Source organism: Eleutherodactylus coqui, chromosome 6, assembly GCF_035609145.1.
Source record: "Eleutherodactylus coqui strain aEleCoq1 chromosome 6, aEleCoq1.hap1, whole genome shotgun sequence".
Classification (NCBI taxonomy): Eukaryota; Metazoa; Chordata; class Amphibia; order Anura; family Eleutherodactylidae; genus Eleutherodactylus; species Eleutherodactylus coqui.
In genome coordinates, this window is record NC_089842.1 from 79,546,583 (window position 1) to 79,571,399 (window position 24,817).

At 47.7% G+C, this 24,817-nt stretch overlaps 1 protein-coding gene across 1 annotated transcript in view; it reads right to left on the minus strand.

Annotated features, from left to right (window-relative positions):
• The window catches only part of LOC136631356 (B-cell receptor CD22-like), a 70,471-nt gene that overhangs the window by 39,725 nt on the left and 5,929 nt on the right, over positions 1-24,817 (minus strand). The window contains exon 2 of the mRNA XM_066605622.1: positions 6,816-6,867. The gene's annotated coding sequence lies outside the window, so the exon portion shown is untranslated. The remainder of the gene's footprint in view (positions 1-6,815; positions 6,868-24,817) is intronic.

The following is a 24,817-nucleotide window of genomic DNA, read 5'->3' on the forward strand; positions in this document are numbered from 1 at the left end:
GCAAAATATCCTACTGTTGGGGGGGACAGGCTGCATTCAACAGGCAGAAAACAGTTTTCGCTATTGGTACAATGCTCTCTGAATTCCCAAAAAAGCATGCTCATCAACAATGCTCACTATACAAGTTCTGGGCTTAAGACCAATATTGCCAATACATATTTTTTAATTATCTCTAATACCCCATTCCAAAATTTACACAATTATACACAATCCCAGATCATATTACATATTACATTACATTTAGAGATGAGCGAACACCAAAATGCTCGGTTGATCGTTGCTTGAGTCAAACTTTACGTAATGCTCGAGAGTTCGTTTCGAGTAACGAACCACATTGAAGTCAATGGGGAACTCGAGCATTTTTGTATATGACCGATGCTCCGCATAGCTGATGACTTGTCACACACCAGAAATCTCAGAAAGTCATGGAAACACCACAGAAATGGATAGGGAAGGGCAGGGGCAGCATGCATGGCTGCATTTGAGGCTCCCAGGTCCCACTATTAAGCCAAAATGGGGGCAAGAGTCTGGCATCACCCCCCCTAACAATTTACTTACACTACCTATAACCAAGGACAATCACTGCCTGTGGGTGACACCGCTGCCTCTTCTCCTGGGTTACATGCTGGCATTGCTGTCCAACGCCCCCGCATGACCCTGCGTCCACAGCGCACACAAATGTTTCCCTGCGCAGCGTTCAGCTGCCCTCATGCCACACGCTCGCTTCATAGCCACTCCGCCCTCATGTCTATTTATAAGTGCGTACTGAATGAGGAGGAACCGGAGGCACACACTGCAGAGGGTTGGCAGGCCCAGGCCCTTTTTGAAAGTGTGGGTGATAGCCCACAATGCTGTTGAGAATTGATGATAAATTGACGTACGATCATCATTCCAATCCCGTGCCACCTCCGTCACAAAATTGTCAGGAGCCGCAAACGTGAGCATAAAGGGGACTCAGGTGCCAGCACTTCTACACATCTCCACAATGCAGCAATACTCTGTGTGGAAAGCACTTGAGCGGGCCCAGGGTCAGGCTTGGTCCCAGCCTCCACCTTGTGTGACCCAAGTTGTCGCGAGTTACATAGCAATGGGAAATCCATGTGTCCCCACACAATTCCTTCTGTGTAGGTGTCAGATAGCTCAACACCACAATGGGAAGTCTTTGAGTTTCTTGGGCTCACCTATGGCAGAGTTTCACCCCGCCAAGGACCTCAGCCCACATTTCTACACTAGTCAGTCAGAGTATTTGTGCCAGACAGGTAAAACACCGCAATGGAAAGTCTTTGTGCACCCACAGCATAGACGAGCCGAAGGAACTTAAAGATGGTGTTATACATAAAGAAATCATAGCGCCCAAACATGGCAGAGTTTCACCCCACCAAGGACCTCGGCCCACATTTCTACCCTAGTCAGTCAGTGTATTTGTGCCAGACAGGTAAAACACCGCAATAGGAAGTACCAAGAGTATAGGCGGAACCCCAGTAACATTTCTGTAGCAAAAGTATAGGCAAACCCCTCAAACCATTCAGTAGAAACTGCATAGGCCGACCCCAGTAACATTACTGTAGCAAAAGTGTAGGCAGACCCCTGTAACATTTCTGTAGCAAGAGTATAGGCGGACTCCAGTAACATTTCCATAGCAGGAGTATAGGCGAACCCCTCAAACCATTCAGTAGAAAAGGTATAGGCAGACCCCAGTAACATTTCTGTAGCAAGAGTATATTCGGCCCCAAGTAACATTTCTGTAGCAAGAGAATAGGCGGACCTCAGTAACATTTCTGTAGCAAAAGTATAGGTGAACCCCTCAAACCATTCAGTAAAAACTGCATAGGCGGACCCCAGTAACATTTCTGTAGCAAAAGTATAGGCAGACCCCAGTAACATTTCTGTAGCAAGAGTATAGGCGAACTCCTCAAACCACTCCGTAGAAAAGGTATAGGCAGATCCCAGTAACATTTCTGTAGCAAAAGTATAGACGCACCCCTCAAACCATTCAGTAGAAACTGCATAGGCAGACCACAGTAATATTTCTGTAGCAAAAGTAGAGGCAGACCCCTGTAACATTTCTGTAGCAAGAGTATAGGCGAACCCCTAAAACATTGGTGTACCAAGAGTACAAGTGCACCCCTGAAAAATTGCTCAACCGTGAGGGCAGGTGAAACCCATAAGCATTTTTTAAAGATACAGCTCGCTGGTGCTTAATTTGTAACAGAGTCTGGAGGCAGCCCTGTGAAAAAAATTGGTGTCTGTTAAAGTATCAATACTTTTGAAACGTTGAAAAATTGTAAAGAACTTTTAAACAGAGCCGTTTGGGCCGCAAAAAAAATTGGCAGTTCAGTGTGATGACATGCTCTTTTAGGAGGAGGAGGAGGAGGAGTAATAATATCTGAGAGTGATTGACAAAGCTAATTCCCCCTTTTTTGTGGTGATAGAGGATGCATTTTTCTCCTGTTGCAGCGAAAAGAATCATTAGGTTCCGCTGCTTTCCGCCGGTGGAGAAGAGAAGTCTGGGGAAATCCAGCCTTTGTTCATCTTTATGAGTGTAAGCATGTCAGCACTGGCAGTTGACAGGCGGGTACGCTTTTCCGTGATGGTTCCTTCAGCTGCACTAAACACCCTCTCTGACAAGATGCTAGCGGCAGGGCAGGCCAGCACCTCCAGGGCATACAGCGCAAGTTTGTGCCACGTGTCCAGCTTTGACACCCAATAGTTGTGAAACGTTAAAAAATTGTAAAAAACTTTTAAACAGAGCCGTTTGGGCCGCAAAAAAAATTGGCAGTTCAGCATGATGACATGCTCTTTTAGGAGGAGGAGTAGGAGGAGGAGGAGTAATAATATCCAAGAGTGATTGACAAAGCTAATAGTTGCCAGGGTACCAGTATGGAACACATCACTGTCCTTACTAGGAAGATGACTTTCAGGATCCTCTTCCTCCTCCTCCTCTTCAGCCCATACATGCTGAACAGATGAGAGGCAAGCAGCATGGGTACCCTCTGCAGTGTGGCCAGCTATCTCTTCCCCCTCCTCCTCCTGCTCCTCTCCCTCCCCCTTCTCCTCCTCCTCCAAAACTCGCTGAGGTATAGACATGAGGGAGGTCTGGCTATCAAGCAACATACTGTCATCCCCCGTCTACTGTTCCAACTGCAAAGCGTAGGCCTTTATGCTTAGCAGCAAACTTCTCAACAGGCAAAGCAGCGGTATGGTACTGCTAATGATTGCTGCATCGCTGCTCACTATCTGGGTAGACTCCTCAAAGTTTCCGAGGACCTGGCAGATATCTGACATTCATGCCCACTCCTCAGTAAAGAATTGCAGAGGCTGACTACCACTCTGCCACCCATGTTGCAGCTGGTATTCCACTATTGCTCTACGCTGCTCGTACAGCCTGGCCAACATGTGCAGCAGCATAGAATTCCAGCGTGTGGGCACATCACACAGCAGTCGGTGCTCTGGCAGCTGAAAATAACGTTGCAGGGTCCTCAGGGTGGCAGTGTCCATGGTGGACTTGCGGAAATGTGCGTAGACGCGGCGCACCTTGCCGAGCAGGTCAGACAAGTGGGGTAGTTTTTCAGAAACCGCTGAACCACCAGATTGAAGACGTGGGCCAGGCAGGGCATGTATGTGAGGCTGCTGAGCTGCAGAGCTGCCACCAGGTCACGGCCATTGTTACACACGACCATGCCCTGTTGGGAGTTCAGTGGCAAAAGCCAGAGGTCGGTCTGCTCTGTCAGACCTTGCAGCAGCTCGGGGGCCGTGTGCCTCTTGTCACCTAAGCTGATTAGTTTCAGCACGGCCTGCTGATGCTTGCCCACCGCTGTGCTGCCGTGCCCAGCACATACCGACTGCTGGTGACATGCTCACACTTCTTAATTGTGAGGTAGAGGTGGCAGAGAAGGAGGAGCGGGAGGGTTTGGAGGAGGTGGCATAAAACGCCACAGATACCAGCACCGAGGTAGGACCCGCTATTCTGGGTGTGGGTAGGACGTGAGCAGGCCCAGGCTCTGACTTGGTCCCAGCCTCCATCAAGTTCACCCAATGTGCCGTCAGGGAAATATAGTGGCCCTGCCTGTCAGTACTTGTCCACGTGTCTGTGGTTAAGTGGACCTTCCCATTTATCGCGTTGGTGAGGGCATGATTGATGTTGCGGGAGACTGCTGGTGTAGGGCTTGGACGGCACACCGGGAAAAATAGTGGTGACTGGGGACCGAGTAGCCCTGTCCTCAGTAGGCTTAGCAAACCAGGTGGGGTCAGTCACCTCATCGTCCAGCAGCTCTTCCTCCGAATCCTCTGTGCGCTCCTCCCGCGGACTTACTGCCCTTACTACTACCTCACTGACAGACAACTGTGTCTCATCATCCTCATCCACAAAAAGCTCTTAAGACAGTTGCCGGAAGTCCTCAGCTTCATCACCTGGACTCCGGGAACTTTCCAAAGGTTGAGCATTGGTCACGACAAACTCCACAGGTGAGAGAGGAACCGTTTTTTCTCACTCATGGCAGGGACCCTAGAACAGTTCCTGGGAGTCTGCCTGCTCAGAATATGTCATTTTCATGGAGTGAGGAGGCTGGGAGGAAGGCTGAGCAGTCAAAGGATTCATAGTTGCAGTCCCTAAGCTGGGAGTAGTGGACTGCATAGAAGACTGGGCGGTCGATACATTGTCGGAGGCGTCTTCTGCCATCCACGACAGGACCTGCTCGCACTGCTCTGCTTGTAATAAATGTCTACCACTCGGACCTGTAAATTGTGATATGAAGCAGGGGAGCCCAGAAACTTGCCTCTCTCCTAATCCTGCAGCAGCCGGCTGTGATTCACCACGCCCAGGAACTCGGCCTGTGCCCATACCCTCACTTGGACGTCTGTGTCCTTGACCCTTACCCCTACTCCTTATCATGGTGGATTAAAAATAGAGCAGGGCCCAAATAAATTACCCCACTGTACAGCACTGACAACTGTGGCTTAATTCACCGCACACAGAGACTTGTAGATAGCGGAGGCTCTATGCTGTGACTTGAAAAAATTAACCCGCTGTCTTGCGCTGATACCTAAGAATAATTTACCGCTTGCAGAGACTTGTAGATAATAGAGGCTATATGGAGTGGACGAAGACTCTAAAGCCAGTGGATAGTGCTGGTAACTGTGGCTATCTCAACCCCACCAAGGAAAAGGTATTGTGAAATGCTCTGCACAGCGGCAGAGCTGAAATACTTTGCAGTGGCCCAGGAAATATTACAGTACTGTTTAGCGGTGAGACCTCTGTCTAATGCACTGCAGACACAGAACGGTATAACTGAAGTTGTTTGCAGTAGGCTAGGAAATATTAGAGAGCAATTTCACGGTGAGAGCTGGTTGTACGGCACTCCAGGCTGAGAATGCTATTGCTGACAGGCTGGGAACAGGCCTAGATGCGCAATACAAAAATTGATGCACTACTAGTCCCTGCCAGCCACAACTATAATGCACACTGTCAGATGTAGCCCTAAGAAGGACCGTTGGGGTTCTTGCACGGAGGATCAGAACTGTATAGTGTATAACTTTCCCTATAGAAGTGCCTGTCCCTACACTCTGTGTTATGCACTGCAGACACAGAATGGTATAATCGAAGTCGTTTGCAGTAGGCTAGGAAATGTTAGAGAGCAGTTTCACGGTGAGAGCTGGTGGTACGGCACTGCAGGCTGAGAACACTATTACTGACAGACTGGGAACTGGCCTTGATGCGTAATACAAAAATTGATGCACTACTACTCCCTGCCAGCCACAATTATAATGCACACGGTCTGATGTAACCCTAAGAAGGACCATTGGATTCTTGAAGACAGGATCCTACTCTAACACTTTCCCTATATAAGCAGCTCTTTCCCTCAACTCTGCCGACAGCACTGCAGACACAGAACATTACAGCTGAAATGGCCTCCACAGCCCGAGATACTTAAAAAAAAATAATTGGTGCACTACTGCTCCCAGCCAGCCACAACAGTAATGCACACTATGAAGAGTAGCTCTAAGAAGGACCGTTGGGGTTCTTGAAGACAGGATCCTACTCTAACACTTTCCCTATATCAGCAGCACTTTCCCTAACCTCTGCCAGCATGCATCTGAGGCGAGCCGCGGGCAGGACTGTTTTAAGTACTCAGCGGTCACCTGATCGGCCCAGCCACTCACTACTGTGGGGGGGGGGGGGGGGGCGAGAGGGCTGGCACGTCACAGCAGGAAGTGGTAATGCCTTCCCCGCATGTCTATTGGCTAGAAAATGGCGCTAAACATGCAGGGAAGGAAATGGGATTGACTTGAGTACCGCGTGATGCTCGTCTCGAGTAATGAGCATCTCGAGTACCCTAATGCTCTAATTGCATTAAATTACACATTAAATCTGCACCATCCATGTAACATTTTGGGCAGTCTGAGTTTAATCTAATACCGGTGTTAAACAACTTTAAGGGAGTACAATGAACTCCATGTACTAATTGCAATTGCGATGCTCACTGACTTTCAGTTAAGGATATAATTAGAATCATACATAACACTACAGGCCATTTATCTTCACTAATGTGGCTTAAATCTTTTCCTCATTTCTCTTTTACCTTTATTTGGAATTGCTGTAACTAAGAAGAAAGCATTGATCTATATCAATAAGATTTTACACCCTTTGTAGCTCCAGAACACCGAAGAAAATTCACCAAAGGTTGTAACACAGATATTGACTGGGCCTGAGCAGAAATCGAATGTCATAACTGAGAGAACTGGAAAAAATAATTATCGGGAACATCATGAAGCTCTCTAAATTGTTCAATACTATATATAAAAAAAACACAATGTACCTGTTTCAAAAAGATTACCTCTCTCTTCTCCTATGGTGAAAATTCCTCCAACCTAAAAAAAAACTGGCAATTTAGGGTTCCTCCAGAGAAGGGTATATGTAATAAATCCATCTAATTGCAAAATCTGTTTAAATTTATTCTATAACTTAACTTAATTATTAACATAATAGTCGGATATAGTCCCTTTTTTTCTCCTTTCACTCCCTCTCTCATACCATTATAGGGGGACTACAACTTGTCATTTTAGACTCCAATCTGCCATTCAACCCCACCCCATTTCTTTCTCTCCACCCCTTCATCTGTTGCAATTTATACACCAGAAAATATATCCAGGCTTTTGGAATTGCCAACCCTTCAGACCGTTTATCCGTTGAAGGGTTTCCAATTTAATTCCTTGCAGATTTTTAATTCCATAATAAGCTCCTAAATATCGCATAGAGCCTATAAAAATATCATGATGGAATCCAAACGTGAGAATATGGAAGTATATAAAGAATTTGTGGTATGAAAACTATTCTGATAAGATTTCCCCAGTCAATTATTGACAATGGGAGACAATTCCAGACCTTGACCTTATCCTCAAGCTTTCATACTAATGGAAGCAGATTGGCAGAAATATAATTTAAGGCTTAGAAGATACCACAACTCCCAAATATTTTAATTCCTCCACTATTTATAATTACGTATGCCCCAAAGAATAGTCCACTGGCTAGGGATCCAAAGAAAGAATCCCCAATTTAATAGTAAGAACTGACATCTTACAAAATATATCATAAATGGACATAATAGGATTCATATAGTGAGATACACTCTCAATTTCTCCATACTGCAATCCAACTATATAAGGTGCTTGCCTTATCAAACCAGCCAGGGGCTTGATTGCCAAGGCAAAGAAGAGGTGACAGGTAACACCCTTGCCTTGTTCTCCTCGTTATTACCATCCATCTAGAAATATAACCATTTACCCTCACGCTTGTCCCTGGCATTAAATACAGTAGTTTAACCCATGCTACAAATTTCTCAAAAAAGCAATCCTATGAAAAACAGCCCACAAATTGTGCCAACTGAGGCCTTAGTCAGACGGGCGTTTTTTGCCGCGATTTGCGCATGCGCATGCGTCCGGCGATTTTTTTAAACCATTGCTTCGCAATGGTATCGGACACATGAGCGCTTTTTATGCGCTCGTCCGAAAAATTATAGAACAAAAAATCGCAGATCGCACCTATCTGCGATCTGCGATTCCTGTTCGCTTCTGTATATGCGCTCAATGGGGCCGGCGGCAGCTGCGCCGACCCCATTGAGAACATATAGAAGACAAATCATTCTTCTCTGCCACAGCTGTAACAGCTGTGGCAGAGAAGAACGATGTTTGCCCATTGAATTCAATGGAGCGGCAATACAGCCGCTCCATTGAAAGCAATGGGCTGCCGGCGTGCGCGGGGTGAATTGTCGGGAAGGGGTTAAATATATAAACCCTTCCCTGCAATTCATGCTAAAATGTGTTAAAATAAAAAAAAATTGTATACTCACCTTTCCCCTGCAGCCGGAGTCCAGCCGCGGCCGCTGTCAGTTCTCCTGAACTGCTTCTCGGCACTATTCAGCCGGCGGGGCTTTAAAATCCCCGCCTGCTGAATGATCTGCTCTGATTGGTCACAGCCTGACCAATCAGAGGCCGGTTTCACTCACACACCCATTCATGAATTCATGAATGGGTGAGTGACTGCTGCCTCTCAGCGCTGAGCCAGTCAGGGGCAGGTCTGACTCACATCCATTCATGAATTCATGAATGGGTGTGAGTGAGGCATGCCTCTGATTGGCTCAGCGCTGAGCCAATCAGGGGGCAGGTCTGACTCACACCCCCTTCACACCCACTGCAGGACGGCTGCCCGGAGCTGCAGGCAGAAGGTGAGAATGCAATTTTTTTTTATTTTAACACATTTTAGGATGGATTGCAGGTAAGGGCTTATATATTTAAGCCCTTACCGACAATTCATCCCGGGCTCGCCCGCAGCGCATTGCTTTCAATGGAGACGGCTGTATTGCCGTCTCCATTGAATGCAATGCGCTGGACAGCTCCGGCCCGTTTCTAATGAAACGCGGCTAGGAGCAGATTTTCGGGCGATTTGCGGGCGACTTGCGTGCACCGGTCACGCGATTTGCGGATGCGCATCCGTCATGCGATCCGCAAATCGCGGCAAAAAACGCCCGTCTGACTAAGGCCTCACACTGTCAAAACAGCCCTGCTCTCCCAAACTAGATAATCGCCTGCATTCTGATATAACCTCCTTAAATTGATAGCAGATTTGTTTGTCATGAAACCAGACTAATCCTCATGTATTAAATGAATCATTGCTGAAAGTAATCTACTCGCAAGTACTTTCACCAAGTTTTAACATCAGTGATCAACAGAGATATTGATAGGAATCAGGAAGGGACAAATCCTTTCCTAGTTTAGGAATTTAAAAAATCATAGCATCTTTCATTGATGGTGGAAGTATAACTTCATTCATTAAACACCGTCCATAAATGTGGCAGATGCATATCCTGGTAGCACTTAAAAAATACATTTGGAAGATCACCCAATTGATTTGTCATTAGGGAGTGTTGCTGCACCATCCCTTAATCATCCTTCTGATTATCAGACAAATGCGGCCCTTGCACCCGAGCCAAATACTCATTAAAATCTTCACAGTCCACACTTAACTTACAAGCATACAAATATTTAAAATAAAGAAGAAAAGTCTCCAAAATTTCATCCCATACATAGTGACGACCCATACATGTTTTCATGTTCTGGGTATGCTACAGGGCTGTAAAAACACATTGGCCCTGTAGACTAAAACCTCGGGGTCTGTGAGTGTGACAGCTCCTAGCTCTTGGCTAGCTCCGGTAGCCGATAGCCAGCAGCTGTCATCGGAGGCCGCGTTGTGCGGACCCCAGTCACATGATCGCCATTATCCAATGGATAACGCCGATTGCATAAACGTAAAAAAAAAGTTACAAAGTTTCTTCAATTTTCAGTGGTAGAAAGGAAATCCAGTGGAAACACATAAGCCACTGGCAGCACATACCCTTAGTGCTACGAAAAATAATAAACGTTTGCCCATCAAGATACTAAATAAATAGAAGTTCCCTCACTACTAACACAGCGGCCTAACACCACTACACGTACCCAATGGGGTGTTAGTCTGAAGGCGTCCTTCCCAGTGAGTCTTGTGGCCGTACCCCATCCAGAAACATCAGGCTTTCAGCCTCTCTCTCTTAGGACCAGGCCTAGCTCTGGCTTCTGGCAGCAGCACTGCTTTGGTATTGAGCTCTGCTCTCTCAGCAGCAGTTTTGGCTTCCAGCTTTCCAGCCCCAGCTTGCAGCAAAGAATTGAATGTGTCTGGGGATTCTAGCTCCTCCAGGCATACCCACACAGCTGTCCCTGCTGACTAGCACATCTTCAATACACAGAGGGCCTGGTTATATATATATATATGTGTGTGTGTGTGTGTGTGTGTGTGTGTGTATACGGCTGCTCTGCATATAAAGTTCTTTAGTGAATGACGTCCCAAGATCCCGAAATTTAGACTTATGTAGGCTAATCTTCTGTATATAATGATCATGTATAAATGTCTTCATAGTATCCCACACTATAGACCCTCTACCAACCTCGTTGCAATAAGTAGTAAAAGAGGTATACAGCACTCACCACCCAGCTCTGAAGCGACTAAGAATAACAAATCGAATTCCTCTAGCCCATTAAAACAGCAAGCTCGCTGCTCCAACAACCCCGAACCAACTGAGCTGTCGTTGGAGGATATACCAGCTCACAACCAAGGAGCCTCTGAAATGTTCATGAAAGAAGCAATGCTGGCTTTACACACCTCAATACAAAAAGACGTTGCCAATAGCCTCGCGGGCATAAATGCGACTGTGGAAGAACTGGGAGAACAGGTGGACCATACAGAGCGTAAAATGGGAGAATTCGCATCAGCCCACAATTCATTAGTGGACTCACATAACAATTTAGAAGACGAAGTGGAAACCCTGCGAAACAAATTGGCAGATATTGAGGACAGGAACTGCCGGAACAACATTAAATTTAGAGGCATCCCAGAATCCACACCTCCTACTGAGCTCACTGCATTCCTACAAAGTCTAATCCAGGCAGTTATCCCACAATGTTCCCCTATCGATCTCACCATTCACCGGGCTCATAGACTACCAAGAGCTCAATCCGTCCCGACATCTTTCCCTCGAGATGTAATTGCCCGGATACACTTTTTTTCATATCAAAGACTAACTCATGGGAGCCTGAAGACAAATGCCTTCATTACCGGCTCCTTTCCAAAACATTACACTCTATGCCGACCTCTCCCAAGCTACAATAGCAGCAAGGAAGAAATTGGCCCTCATAACTTCTGCCTTACAAAACCATGCTGTAAGATAGAAGTGGGGCTTCGCAACTAAAATTATCGTTACAAAGAATGGGAGAACCCATGTAATTTCCACACTTGACAAAGGTCTGGAATTACCGGAGGAGTGGAACATTCCTTGTCCAACGCGGTCGGACCAAAACCAGATCCAGAGGAACAACCCTTCTCCCAAGATCACTCAGGAGGGGAGAGATACAAGTTGAACGGCTACCTTGCTGATCAGCAGTTCTAAAAGAACAGGTTTTGCCACCATATTCCTGCAGACTTTCCCCAAGTTTGCGCAGTATGAATCACTGCACGATTATGTTTATGTTCCTATTTACATTTATCCAAAGTTTTTTGTTCCCCAAAGGGTGTCTAATTGTTTGCTCATATTCTCGCTGATAATCTACACTAACTTGCATTTCAGGTGTAACTACCCCTAGGATGCGGTTTCCTTAATGCAATACTATTACAGCTCATATGGCGCTGAATGTTTTATCTCTTAATATAAAAGGCTTGAATAGCCCATTTAAAAGATCCCTTCTGTGGAGAGAAATTAAAAGATTCAAAGCCAAAGTAGTTTGCCTTCAGGAATCCCACTTCCAAAAATCTGACGTCAATAGATTGACCAACAAGGGATTTCTCCAAAATTTTCTATGTCAACGGCCCAAAGAAAAAAGCGGGAGTCCTTATTGCAATAAAAAAAAACTATTGCCTTCCAGTTGCTGCAGGAGGTTCTAGATGAGAGGGGAAGGTTTGCCACCTTGGTATGTAAGTCCACAATGTGACATTCACCATAGTGAAAGTCTATGCCCCCAACACCGCACAGCTCGCCTTTTTAAATACCGTCCTGAAACAGATCTCGCATTTAATTAAAGGCAAACTTCTAATCTGTGGGGGTTTTAATATTATCCAAAGTCCAGATTTGGACTCCACATCGAAGGGTGGCAGACATCCCTCTCACCTCTCCAAGTGGCTACGAAAAAAGGACTTATATGACGTGTGGCGATGCAAACATGCCTCTGAGAGAGACTAGACATTGTTCTCACACAGACACAACACCTACTCTCCTATTGACATGTTCCTAACAACTAAATGACTCTGGCAGATGGTGGAGCAGTGTGAAATAGGAGACATCACCTGGTCGGATCACGCCCTGATCACTTTATCCCTCCCCATGCCTCACTCGCCCACAAACACTTTCATTTGGAGAAATAACACTTACGTTATGTTTCTCAAAAATAACTCTGCTATTACCAAAAAGATGCTTACTGAATTCTTTGCCCTCAACTCTCTTCCCTCCACCAATCCTTTCCTGCTATGGAATGTACACAAGGCATTTATAAGAGGCCTTTTTATCCAGCAAACAGCATACTATAAAAAACAGCACAACATAACCACACTAGACCATAAAGCAGACCCCTCCTCGGGAAACTAACTTCCACTAAAAAAAGCAAGAACGGAACTACAAGCGCATATTGCAATAGACCATGAAAACCACCTAAAAAGACTTAAAATGCAACACTTCCACTCACATAATAAGGCGGGCAAATTAATGGCCAATAGAGTTGAAGCAACAAGAGCAAATATGAGAATCCCTTATTTAATATCTCAGACAATGAATAATAGGGTTTACACCCCACAAGAAATCGCTGATGAATTTAGCAAATATTCTAAGCCTTGACAAAGCCATCCCCCAACCTAATGAGGAATTAATCAACACATATCTCCCCCTTCTCTCCAGCAAAAACAAACACAAGAGCTAAGTCACTGTATAACAACGCAGGAAGTAGAATGGGCTATTTGGTCACTGAAAATGGGCAAATCGCCAGGCCCAAACGGATTCTTGAATGAATATCTTAAACTATTTAAGCCAGTTTTGCTCCCGTATATATGCAATTTTTTTAACCACATAATGTCTACAGGCAACACCCCTCCGGAAAACCTAAAAGCAACTATAGTTACTAATCCCAATGAGGATAATTCTTCTGCGACACCAGGTAACTTTCAACCCATCTCACTCCTCAACTCGGACATTAAACTGTACGCTAAAATAATAGCCAACCGACTATTCCCCATCTTGCCCCCTCTTATTAAAAATGACCAGGTGGGCTTTACGAGAGGACGTCAAGCTCCGGACGGAACAAGACGATTGATTAACCTTATAGCTAGGGCCGGCGCTGTGCGGATGCCTTCTCTGCTCCTCGCCTTGGATGCGGAGAAGGCATTCAACAGAGTACACTGGGGGTTTATGCGCCAAACGCTGGAAAGATTTTTCCTCTCTGGGACGATCCTCTCAGCCATAACCGCTCTCTACACCTCCCCATCAGCCTGTGTTCTGTCAAACGGAATGCTATCCAAACCGTTCCAAATTACTAATGGCATACGCCAGGGGTGCCCATTATCCCCACTCATATTCTCAATGTTGATGGAACCTCTGGTGGAGGCAATAGGTTCCAACCCACACATTGATGGCATCCCTATAGGGACAACTACGCATAAAATTAACCTATTTGCCAAAGATGTAATACTAACTTTAACAAATCCGAGGGCCTCTCTTCCCCAGGTGGTGTCTACTCTGCAGCGATTTGGAGCCATTTCCAATTATTAAAGGGGTTGTCCCGCGCCGAAATGGTTTTTTTTTTTTCAAAGAGACAACCCCGATGCAGGGGTTAAAAAAGAACACCGGAGAGCGCTTACCTGAATCCCCGCGCTCCGGTGACTTCTTACTTACCTGCTGAAGATGGCCGCGGGGATCTTCTCACTCAGTGGACCGCAGGGCTTCTGTGCGGTCCATTGCCGATTCCAGCCTCCTGATTGGCTGGAATCGGCACATGATGGGGCGGAGCTACACGGAGCCGGCATCCAGCACGAGCAGCCCCATTAAAAAAAGAAGAAGACCGGGACTGCGCAAGCGCGGCTAATTTGGCCATTAGACGGCGAAAATTAGTCGGCTCCATGGAAACGAGGACGCTAGCAACGGAGCAGGTAAGTAAAAAACTTTTTATAACTTCTGTATGGCTCATAATTAATGCACAATGTACATTACAAAGTGCATTAATATGGCCATACAGAAGTGTATAGACCCACTTGCTGCCGCGGGACAACCCCTTTAAGTAAACTCTACCAAATCGCAAATGATGGGTATTAACTTATCAAAAGCGGATGAAGAGTCCCTAAGAACTACATTTCCATTGCAATGTGCTTTGCCCTATTTGGGCATAATCTTAACTCCCTCAGCTGATGACCTCCCATCAGCAAACTTCCCTCTACTGAAAACTTCAATACAAAAAGAATTGGATCGCCTGGCCAAATTTGAGTCTAGCTGGATGGGCAGGGTGATATTGTATACAATGCTTATTCTCCCTCGTATTTTATATTTCTTTAGAACTATCGCTGTGTCCATGCCTGACTCTATTTTTCTATAATTTCACCAACAAATGAGCGAGTTCATATTAAGGGGAGCAAAACCCAGGGTGGCATTCTCTATTCTGAAAAGACCTTTGAAGTTGGGGACCATGGGCCTTCCCAACCTCCGTAACTATCATAAAGCCTTCCTAATCGACCAGAGTAGACACTGGTGCAACACGGAGGCAGACAAAATGTGGACTCCCATTGAATCAGCTCTAACAGGCATAACCAACTGGAGAGCATACCTTCTAGAAAACTTGATACAGACTCGGGATGCCTTGCAATATCCTCCTATGGTAAAAGCTACTTTGCAGGCATGGAACACACTGGGCTTGGGGCTAAATTTGGAACTGCAAATGTCAACAAAAGTCCCACTTCCCCTTCTCAGCCTAAAATACTTAATTCCAGACCTCTCCTTGAACAACTGGCTATATAGAACATGTATTAATATATCTGACATGTACCAGGGAAACACCATGCTTTCCTTTTATCAGATGCAAGAGAAATATGCAATTCTACCTTCTGAACATTACACATACCTAGGTATCTGTAGCTTTCTAGGGGCCTGCAAGTCCCTCTCCTCAACGCTACCAAACCTTCTAAATGACTTATTAAATGCAAACATATCACTACAGAAAAAACTCACAAAATCTATATATACCTGTCTATCTGGCATCCAGTCTTTTAAGAAGACGGTCAACTTCTTAAATGGGGAAAGGGACTTGAACAAAAAAATTCTCTCCAAAGATGTGGTGCGAGGCCCTAAAATGGGCTCATAGATCCACCTCTTGCGCCTCTCACTGGGAACAATATCAAAAACTCCTGACTACATGGTATTGCTCTCCACTAAGGCTGTCATAAATGTGGAAGGACGTATCCCCCCTTCGCTGGAGAGGATGCGGGGAAGCAGGGTCCCTGCTTCACAAATTCTGATCATGCCCTCAGATACCCCAATACTGGGGCAGGATCTCACAATATATATCCAACCTGATACCTACATTGAGGAAACTTGAACCTGACCTAGCCTTGCTCCTTATAGGCAAAGAAAACATACCTAGGAGCCACAGAGTAATAGTATCTCACATACTCCATACTTCACGAATTTTAATAGCAAGAAATTGGAGATCTAAATATACTCCCTCCATAGAATAAATGCAGGATGCAGTCACTCTAAATTGTGTCTGCGAGAAACAAATTGCTAACCAAAAGGATACTTTAGCTCAGTTCAAGAAAGACTGGGCAGTGTGGATCCGGGCAACAAAAATGCAGACAGGATTTGATTAGCCACCAACAAGCTCTTCCCCACTCTTGGTCTGCTTCCCCCCTCCACCGCTTGTGCCCATCCTCTAAACTTCTCTCATGATATAATAAAACTGGTTGCTCTGGTGTTCGTTCTGGTAACCGACAATATTTCTCTTCCCTGTACACAATTTTCTTATACTGTTTAATCTAAACGGAAACTGCTAAATCTAAATCTATATGTCCTAATATTTGCTGTTTGAAATGCTGAACAGATATGTTGGAGGCACCTTAAGGTTAAGGTTAAGTTATAGATTTCCCTGTTCTCTTACTCTACTTCCCCCCTTTCCCTATTCCCCGCACCTCCTTATTTTCCCTCCCCATAAAGATGTAGCATGCAATGTTTTAAAAAGTCAATGATGAAAACCAACATACTGTATACTTGAACATGCTGAATGCCTTTTGAAAATGCCAATAAAAACTACTGATAAAAAATATCCAAATTTTATTAATAATTCGAGATGAGCGAGCATACTCGTCAGAGCTTGATGCTCGTTCGAGTATTAGGGTGCTTGAGATGCTCGTTACTCGAGACGAGCACCACGTCCCTGCGCTGAGCCAATGAGAGGCAGCAGTCACTCACCCATTCATGAATGGGTGTGTGAGTGAGACCTGCCTCTGATTGGTCAGGCTGTGACCAATTAGAGGCAGCTCATTCAGCAGGCGGGGATTTTAAAGCTCCGGCTGCTGAATAGTATAGAGAAGCAGTTCAGGAGAACTGCCGGCGGCCGCAGCTAAACTCCGGCTCCAGCGGAAAGGTGAGTATATATATATGTTTTTTATTTTTACACATTTCAGGATGAATTGCAGGGAAGGGCTTATATATTTAACCCCTTCCCGACAATTCATCCCGCGATCGCCCGCAGCGCATTGCTTTCAATGGAGCCGGCTGTATTGCCCGCTCCATTGAATTCAATGGGCTAACATCGTTCTTCTCTGCCACCGCTGTTACAACTGTGGCAGAGGAGAACGATCTTTATGCTGACAGTGCGGGGGGGGGGGGGGAGGGGCGCTCTTGCCGCTATTGTGGCTTAATAGTGGGACCTGGGAACTTGAGATGCAGCCCAACATGTAGCCCCTTGCCTGCCCTATCTGTTTCTGTCGTTCCCATCACTTTTGTGAATTTCCCAGATTTTCACAAATGAAAACCTTAGCGAGCATCGGCGATATACAAAAATGCTCGAGTCGCCCATTGACTTCAATGGGGTTCGTTCCTCGAAACGAACCCTCGAGCATCGCGGGAAGTTCGACTCGAATAACGAGCACTCGAGCATTTTGGTGCTCGCTCATCTCTATTAATAATCATTAAAAATTACCAGGGCTAATACAAACAAACTTACACAAAACACCAATCAAACCAGGATGGAGAACTGATTCCTGTTCGGAAAGAATGAGCCGACAGTACTAAACTGATCAGTTCTCACATCAGGTTTGCAGACGGAATGATCTTTGGGACTTATTCACTGACGATGAAATACGAATGTCACCAGTGGACAGCCCTCAAAGAGGTACAGAGACAGTTTCCAGTAATAGATCCTTTCTGAGATGAGTGGGCTCACTTCATAGTCCAGGACTATTAGGCCTCATGTCCACTGGGTAAATGGAATTGCGGATTTCACGGCAGAATTCCGCCGCGGAATCCGCAGTGGATTGTGCCCATAGGGAATCATTGCCATCCACGGGTCCATTAAATTGATTTTTGCACCCGTGGATGGCATTTTAAAAGAATTGTGTTTTTCGTGCGCGGGAGAAAAAACGCGGCATGCTCCATTTCCTGCGGATTTCGCGCAGAATCCGCGCGGATCTGCAACATTGCTATCACATTGATAGCAATGTGTGTGGATATCTGCATGTAAAAAAAATGCCATTTAAAGCAAATCCGCGTGAAATCCGCCGCGGAAATCCGCGGCAGATTCTGCGCGGATTGTATTTTTTGAGTGGACATGAGGCCTTAAAGTTTTCCTGAATTGACTAGCATGCATTAAGAGTCCAAAGACAATTGAAAACTAGATGCCCAACAGATTAAGATAAAATTCTGGGTTAGGTGCCACAGATTATATTAAAGCTCTAGGGTTCATATCAAAGATCTCCTATAGATCATGCTAGGTTGTTGTGCAGTTAATTGTCGCATACTTCGGATATTCCAGCCATCCCTCTAAAAATCTCTTGGATAGGATCCTTCCACCTCTGGAACGCCCAGCCGTTGCACATTATTTCTCCTTAGTCTATTTCCTAGATTATCTGCTTTATATTGCAAAGTATGAATAGACTGCTCACATTTACTTATTGAATCCTGCATAGGAATGATTTTTTCTTTTATTCCATTAATACACGTCTTAACATTTAGACAGTTTCAGTAACTTTCTGCAAATCGTGTCTTCTAAATCCCACATCCTCTTTCAGGCCACCAAACTGTGAAAAGAGGGAAGCTGAAACAGTATTGCTTTTAATCACAGCTAGAAAAGCTGCATAGAGTACGTGCAACTTGTGTATCGCTTTGCATATCCACATCACTAGTTTGTGCTGAAATAGCCTGCATAATAGTATTCACATAGACAGGTGAAGGATATAAAGCAGGGCCATGCTTACCCTTCTCAGCAGAGTTATAATGTATTAAATCTAGAGATGAGCGAGCACCAAAATGCTCGGGTGCTCGTTACTCGAGTCGAACTTTTCGCGATGCTCGAGGGTTCGTTTTGAGTAACGAACCCCATTGAAGTCAATAGGCGACCCGAGCATTTTTGTATATCGCCAATGCTCGCTAAGGTTTTCATTTGTGAAAATCTGCAAAACCCAAGAAAGTTCTGGAAACGACACAGAAACGGATAGGGCAGGCGAGGGGCAACATGCTGGGCTGCATTTCAGGTTCCCAGGTCCCACTATTCAGCCACAATAGCGGCAAGAGTGGGCCCCCCCCTACCAATTTTTACTTTGGACAAACCCTCATTAGCAAGGCACACCTTAGCTAAGCACCACACTACCTCCAACAAAGCACAAGCACTGCCTGCGGGACACACCCCTGCCTCTTCTCTTGGGTTACATGCTGCCCAACCCCCCCCCCCCCCCGCACGACCCAGTGCCCACAGCGCACACCAAAGTGTCCCTGCGCAGGTTTCAGCTGCCCTCATGCCACACGCTGGCCTCACAGCCACACCACCCTCATGTCTATGTATAAGTGCGTCTGTCATGAGGAGGAACCACAGGCACACACTGCAGAAGGTTGGCAGGGCCAGGCAGCGACCCTCTTTAAAAGGGGCGGGGGGATAGCCCACAATGCTGTACAGAAGCAATGAGAACTCCAATCCTGTGCCACCTCCATCAGGAGCTGCAAACGTGGGCATAGCAATGGGGAATCCATGTGCCACACAGTATTCATTCTGTCATGGTGTCGCATAGCTCAATCCACACTGCAAGGGGAAAGCCGTCAGCGCTCTGCCCTCTACCCAAGTCAGTGCCTTTGTGCCAGACAGGCCAAACACCGCGATGGGAACTAAGTTTGCATCAACAGCATAGGGGGGTCCTAGGAAGCCCAAGACATGAACAAAAAATTAATCTGAGCGGTCAAACATGGCAGACTTGCACCGCGCCCACGACATAGGCCTCGGCCCACAGCTTCAGCAATCCTAGGCAGGAAGCGCACTTTTACTGCACCCAGGACATAGGCCTCTGCACAAACCCTCAGCAATCGCGGGCCTACAGCGGACTCCTATGCTAGTTTGTCCCAATGCAGTGCCCCGGATAGTAGAGCTAACGTCAGATTAAATACAGGTGGGCTTCGGCCCGCACTGCATTCCCCAGTCAGACCGGGGTTTTTAATACATAGACACAGGCAGGTACAACTCACTAATGTGAAGTCCGTGTGGACCGACAGCATGGGTGGCTCCCTGGAACCCACCGGCGGTACATAAATATATCCCATTGCATTGCCCAGCACAGCTGAGGTAACGTCAGGTTTAATGCAGGTGGGCTTCGGCCCACACTGCATGCCCCAGTCAGACTGGGGTTCTTTATAAGTAGACACATGCAGTTACAACTCCATGTGGACCGACAGCATAGGTGGGTCCCAGGAAGCCACCGGCGGTACATAAATATATCCCATTGCATTGCCCAGCACAGCTGAGGTAACATCCGATTAAATGCAGGTGGTCTTCGGCCCACACTGCATGCCCCAGTCTGACCGGGGTTTTTAATATATAGACACTGGCAGGTACAAATCCGTAATGTGAAGTCCCTGTGGACCCACAGCATGGGTGGCTCCCTGGAACCCATCGGCGGTACATAAAAGCATCCCATTGCAGTGCCCTGCTCAGCAGAGCTAACGTCACATACAATACAGGTGTGCTTCGGCCCACAGTGCATGCCCCAGTCAGACTGGTAATATGTACCTTAACAGTAACCGTGTTGGTGGGAATGTGGTGGCGACTGCGGACCTAGTAGCGCTGTTTTATTTAGTTGGTTTTCGGAATGTGGCCAGGATTAAGTGGGCCGTGGTGGGGGGATGGTGGGGGGGCTCTCTTGTTGTGTCGGTAAAGGTGAAATTCTTGGACTGCCACCAGACAGACCAATGCAAAGGTATTTGCCAAGAATGTTTTCATTGTTGGAGGAGAAGGGGAATTTTTTGGAGGCACTACGTGTCCTCTCCACGTGTCCGTGGTTATATGCACCTTAGCAGTAACCGCGTTGGTGGGAAATGGCCTCACCACCATCATGTCTTTGGGAAGCCTCCGTTTCCACATCCCAGTGACATAGCAGTAGCAGCGGTATAGGCAGAGCCCAGAATTAGAAACATTTCATCGGTAGCATTAGGCACAGGCCCCAGTAACATATCACTAGCAGCATTATAGGGGGAGCACAGTATTAGTTCCATTTCAGTGGTAGTAGCAGTCCAGACAGGCCCCAGTAACAATTCCAAAGCAGCAGTATAGGGGGAGCACAGTATAAGTTCCATTTCAGTAGTAGTAGCAGTCAAGACAGGCCACAGTAACATTCCCGTTGCAGCAGTTTAGGGAGATAACAGTCTCTTTCACATTTCAGTAGTTGCAGTATAGACAAGGCCCCAGTTACATTTATGTAGCAAAAGTGTAGGCCAACCCCACACACCTTGCTGTAGCATGAGTGCAGGGGAAGCCAATAAAAATTACTAGGATTACACTGTAGGCGATGGCCCAAAAAAATTGGTGTACCAAGAGGGCAGTTGAAACCCATTAATCGCTTTGGTTAATGTGGCTTAATTTGTAACTAGGCCTGGAGGCAGCCCAGTTAAAATAAAAATTGGTTCAGGTGCACGTTTCAACGCTTTAATGAGAATTGAAACGTATAAACATTGTTTACAAAAGTCATATGACTGAGCCTTGTGGGCCTAAGAAAAATTGCCCGTGATTACGTGAGGTTTCAGGAGGAAGAGTAGGAGGAGGAGGATGAATATAATACACAGATTGATGGTGATAGAGAACGATGCTTCCATCCGCGGGTGCAGCCTACGTATTGTATAGGTACCGCTGCTGTCCACTGGTGGAGAAGAGAAGTCTGGGGAAATCCAGGCTTTGTTCATCTTTATGAGTGTAAGCCTGTCGGCACTGTCAGTTGACAGGCGGGTACGCTTATCCGTGATGATTCCCCCAGCCGCACTAAACACCCTCTCTGACAAGACGCTAGCCGCAGGACAAGCAAGCACCTCCAGGGCATACAGTGCGAGTTCAGGCCACGTGTCCAGCTTCAACACCCAGTAGTTGTAGGGAGCAGAGGCGTCACGGAGGACGGTCGTGCGATCGGCTACATACTCCCTCACCATCCTTTTACAGTGCTCCCGCCGACTCAGCCTTGACTAGGGAGCGGTGACACAGTCTTGCTGGGGAGCCATAAAGCTGGCAAAGGCCTTGGAGAGTGTTCCCCTGCCTGCGCTGTACATACTGCCTGATCTCCGCGCCTCCCCTTCTACCTGGCCCTCGGAACTGCGCCTTCGGCCACTAGCATTGTCGTATGGGAATTTCACCATCAGTTTGTCCGCCAGGGTCCTGTGGTATAGCATCACTCTCGTACCCCTTTCCTCTTCGGGTATGAGAGTGGAAAGGTTCTCCTTATACCGTGGGTCGAGCAGTGTGTACACCTAGTAATCCGTAGTGGCCAGAATGCGTGTAACGCGAGGGTCACGAGAAAGGCATCCTGACATGAAGTCCGCCATGTGTGCCAGGGTACCTGTACGCAACACATGGCTGTTCTCACTAGGAAGATCACTTTTGGGATCCTCCTCCTCCTCCTCCTCAGGTCATACACGCTGAAAGGATGACAGGCAAGCAGCAGTGGGCCAAGCTGTCTCTTCCCCCTCCTCCTCATGCTCCTCCCCCTCCTCCTCCTCCTCAATGCGCTGAGATATAGACATGAGGGTGCTCTGACTATCCAGCGACATACTGTCTTCCCCCGCCTCCGTTTCCGAGCGCAAAGCGTCTGCCTTTATGCTTTGCAGGGAACTTCTCAAGAGGCATAGCAGAGGAATGGTGACGCTAATGATTGCAGCATCGCCGCTCACCATCTGGGTAGACTCCTCAAAGTTTCCAAGGACCTGGCAGATGTCTGCCAACCAGGCCCACTCTTCTGTAAAGAATTGAGGAAGCTGACTCCCACTACGCCGCCCATGTTGGAGTTGGTATTTCACTATAGCTCTACGCTGCTCATAGAGCCTGGCCAACATGTGGAGCGTAGAGTTCCACCGTGTGGGCACGTCGCACAGCAGTCAGTGCACTGGCAGATTAAACCGATGTTGCAGGGTCCGCAGGGTGGCAGCGTCTGTCTTGGACTTGCGGAAATGTGCGCTGAGCCGGCGCACCTTTCCGAGCAGGTCTGACAAGCGTGGGTAGCTTTTCAGAAACCGCTAAACCACCAAATTAAAGACGTGGGCCAGGCATGGCACGTGCATGAGGCTGCCGAGCTGCAGAGCCGCCACCAGGTTAAGGCCGTTGTCACACACGACCATGCCCGGTTGGAGGCTCAGCGGCGAAAGCCAGCGGTCGGTCTGCTCTGTCAGACCCTGCAGCAGTTCGTGGGCCGTGTGCCTCTTCTTTCCTAAGCTGAGTAGTTTCAACACGGCCTGCTGGCGCTTGCCCACCGCTGTGCTGCCACCCTGCGCGACACCGACTGGTGGCAACGTGCTGCTGCTGACACATCTTGATTGCGAGACAGAGGTTGCGTAGGAGGAGGAGGAGGAGGAGAAGGGTGGTTTAGTGGAGGAAGCATACACCGCCGCAGATAGCACCACCGAGCTGTGGCCCGCAATTCTGGGGGTGGGTAGGACGTGAGCGGTCCCAGGCTCTGACTCGGTCCCAGCCTCCACTAAATTCACCCAATGTGCCGTCAGGGAGATATAGTGGCCCTGCCCGCCTGTGCTTGTCCACGTGTCCGTTGTTAAGTGGACCTTGGGAGTAACCGCGTTGGTGAGGGCGCGTACAATGTTGCGGGAGACGTGGTCGTGCAGGGCTGGGACGGCACATCGGGAAAAGTAGTGGCGACTGGGAACCGAGTAGCGCGGGGCCGCCGCAGCCATCATGTTTTTGAAAGCCTCCGTTTCCACAAGCCTATACGGCAGCATCTCCAGGCTGATCAATTTGGCTATGTGCACGTTTAACGCTTGAGCGTGCGGGTGCGTGGCGGCGTTCTTGCGCTTGCGCTCAAACTGTTGCGCTAGCGACGGCCGGACGCCGCGCTGAGAGACATTGCTGGATGAGGCCGAGGACAGCGGAGGTGAGCGTGTGGGTGCAGGCTGGGAGATGGTCCTGCCTGTGTCCTGAGAGGGGGGGTTGGATCTCAGTGGCAGGTTGAGGCACAGGGGGAGAGGCAGTGGTGCAAACCGGAGGCGGTGAATGGCCTTTGTCCCACCTTGTGGGGTGCTTGGCCATCATATGCCTGCGCATGCTGCTGGTGGTGAGGCTGGTGGTGATGGCTCCCCGGCTGATCTTGGCGCGACAAACCTTGCACACCACAGTTCGTCGGTCGTCTGCACTCTCAGTAAAAAACTGCCAGACCTTTGAGCACCTCGGCCTCTGCAGGGTGGCATGGCGCGAGGGGGCACTTTGGGAAACAGTTAGTGGATTATTCGGTCTGGCCCTGGCCACCGCACTGCCTCTTCCAACCTGCGCTGCTGCTGCACTTGCCTCCCCCTCTGAAGACCTGTCCTCAGTAGGCTTAGCAAACCAGGTGGGGTCAGTCACCTCATCGTCCAGCTGCTCTTCCTCCGAATCCTCTGTGCGCTCCTCCCTCGGACTTACTGCCCTTACTACTACCTCACTGATAGACAACTGTGTCTCATCGTCATCGTCCTCCTCACCCACTGAAAGCTCTTGAGACAGTTGCCGGAAGTCCCCAGCCTCATCCCCCGGACCCCGGGAACTTTCCAAAGGTTGGGCATCGGTCACGATAAACTCCTCTGGTGGGAGAGGAACCATTGCTGCCCAATCTGGGTAGGGGCCCGAGAACAGTTCCTGGGAGTCTGCCTGCTCCTCAGAATGTGTCATTTTCATGGAGTGAGGAGGCTGGGAGGAAGGAGGAGCAGCAGCCAGAGGATTCAGAGTTGCAGCTGTGGACGGCCTAGAAGACTGTGTGGTCGATAGATTGCTGGATGCACTTTCTGCTATCCATGACAGGACCTGCTCACACTGCTCATTTTCTAATAAAGGTCTACCGTGTGGACCCATTAATTGTGAGATGAATCTGGGGACCCCAGAAACTTGCCTCTCTCCTAATCCCGCAGCAGTCGGCTGCGATACACCTGGACCAGGAGCTCGGCCTGTGCCCACACCCTGACTTGGGCCTCCGCGTCCTCGCCCCCGTCCACATCCTCTAGGCCTACCCCTACCCCTCAGCATGGTGTATTACGAGATTAGCAGAAACAGAACGTTG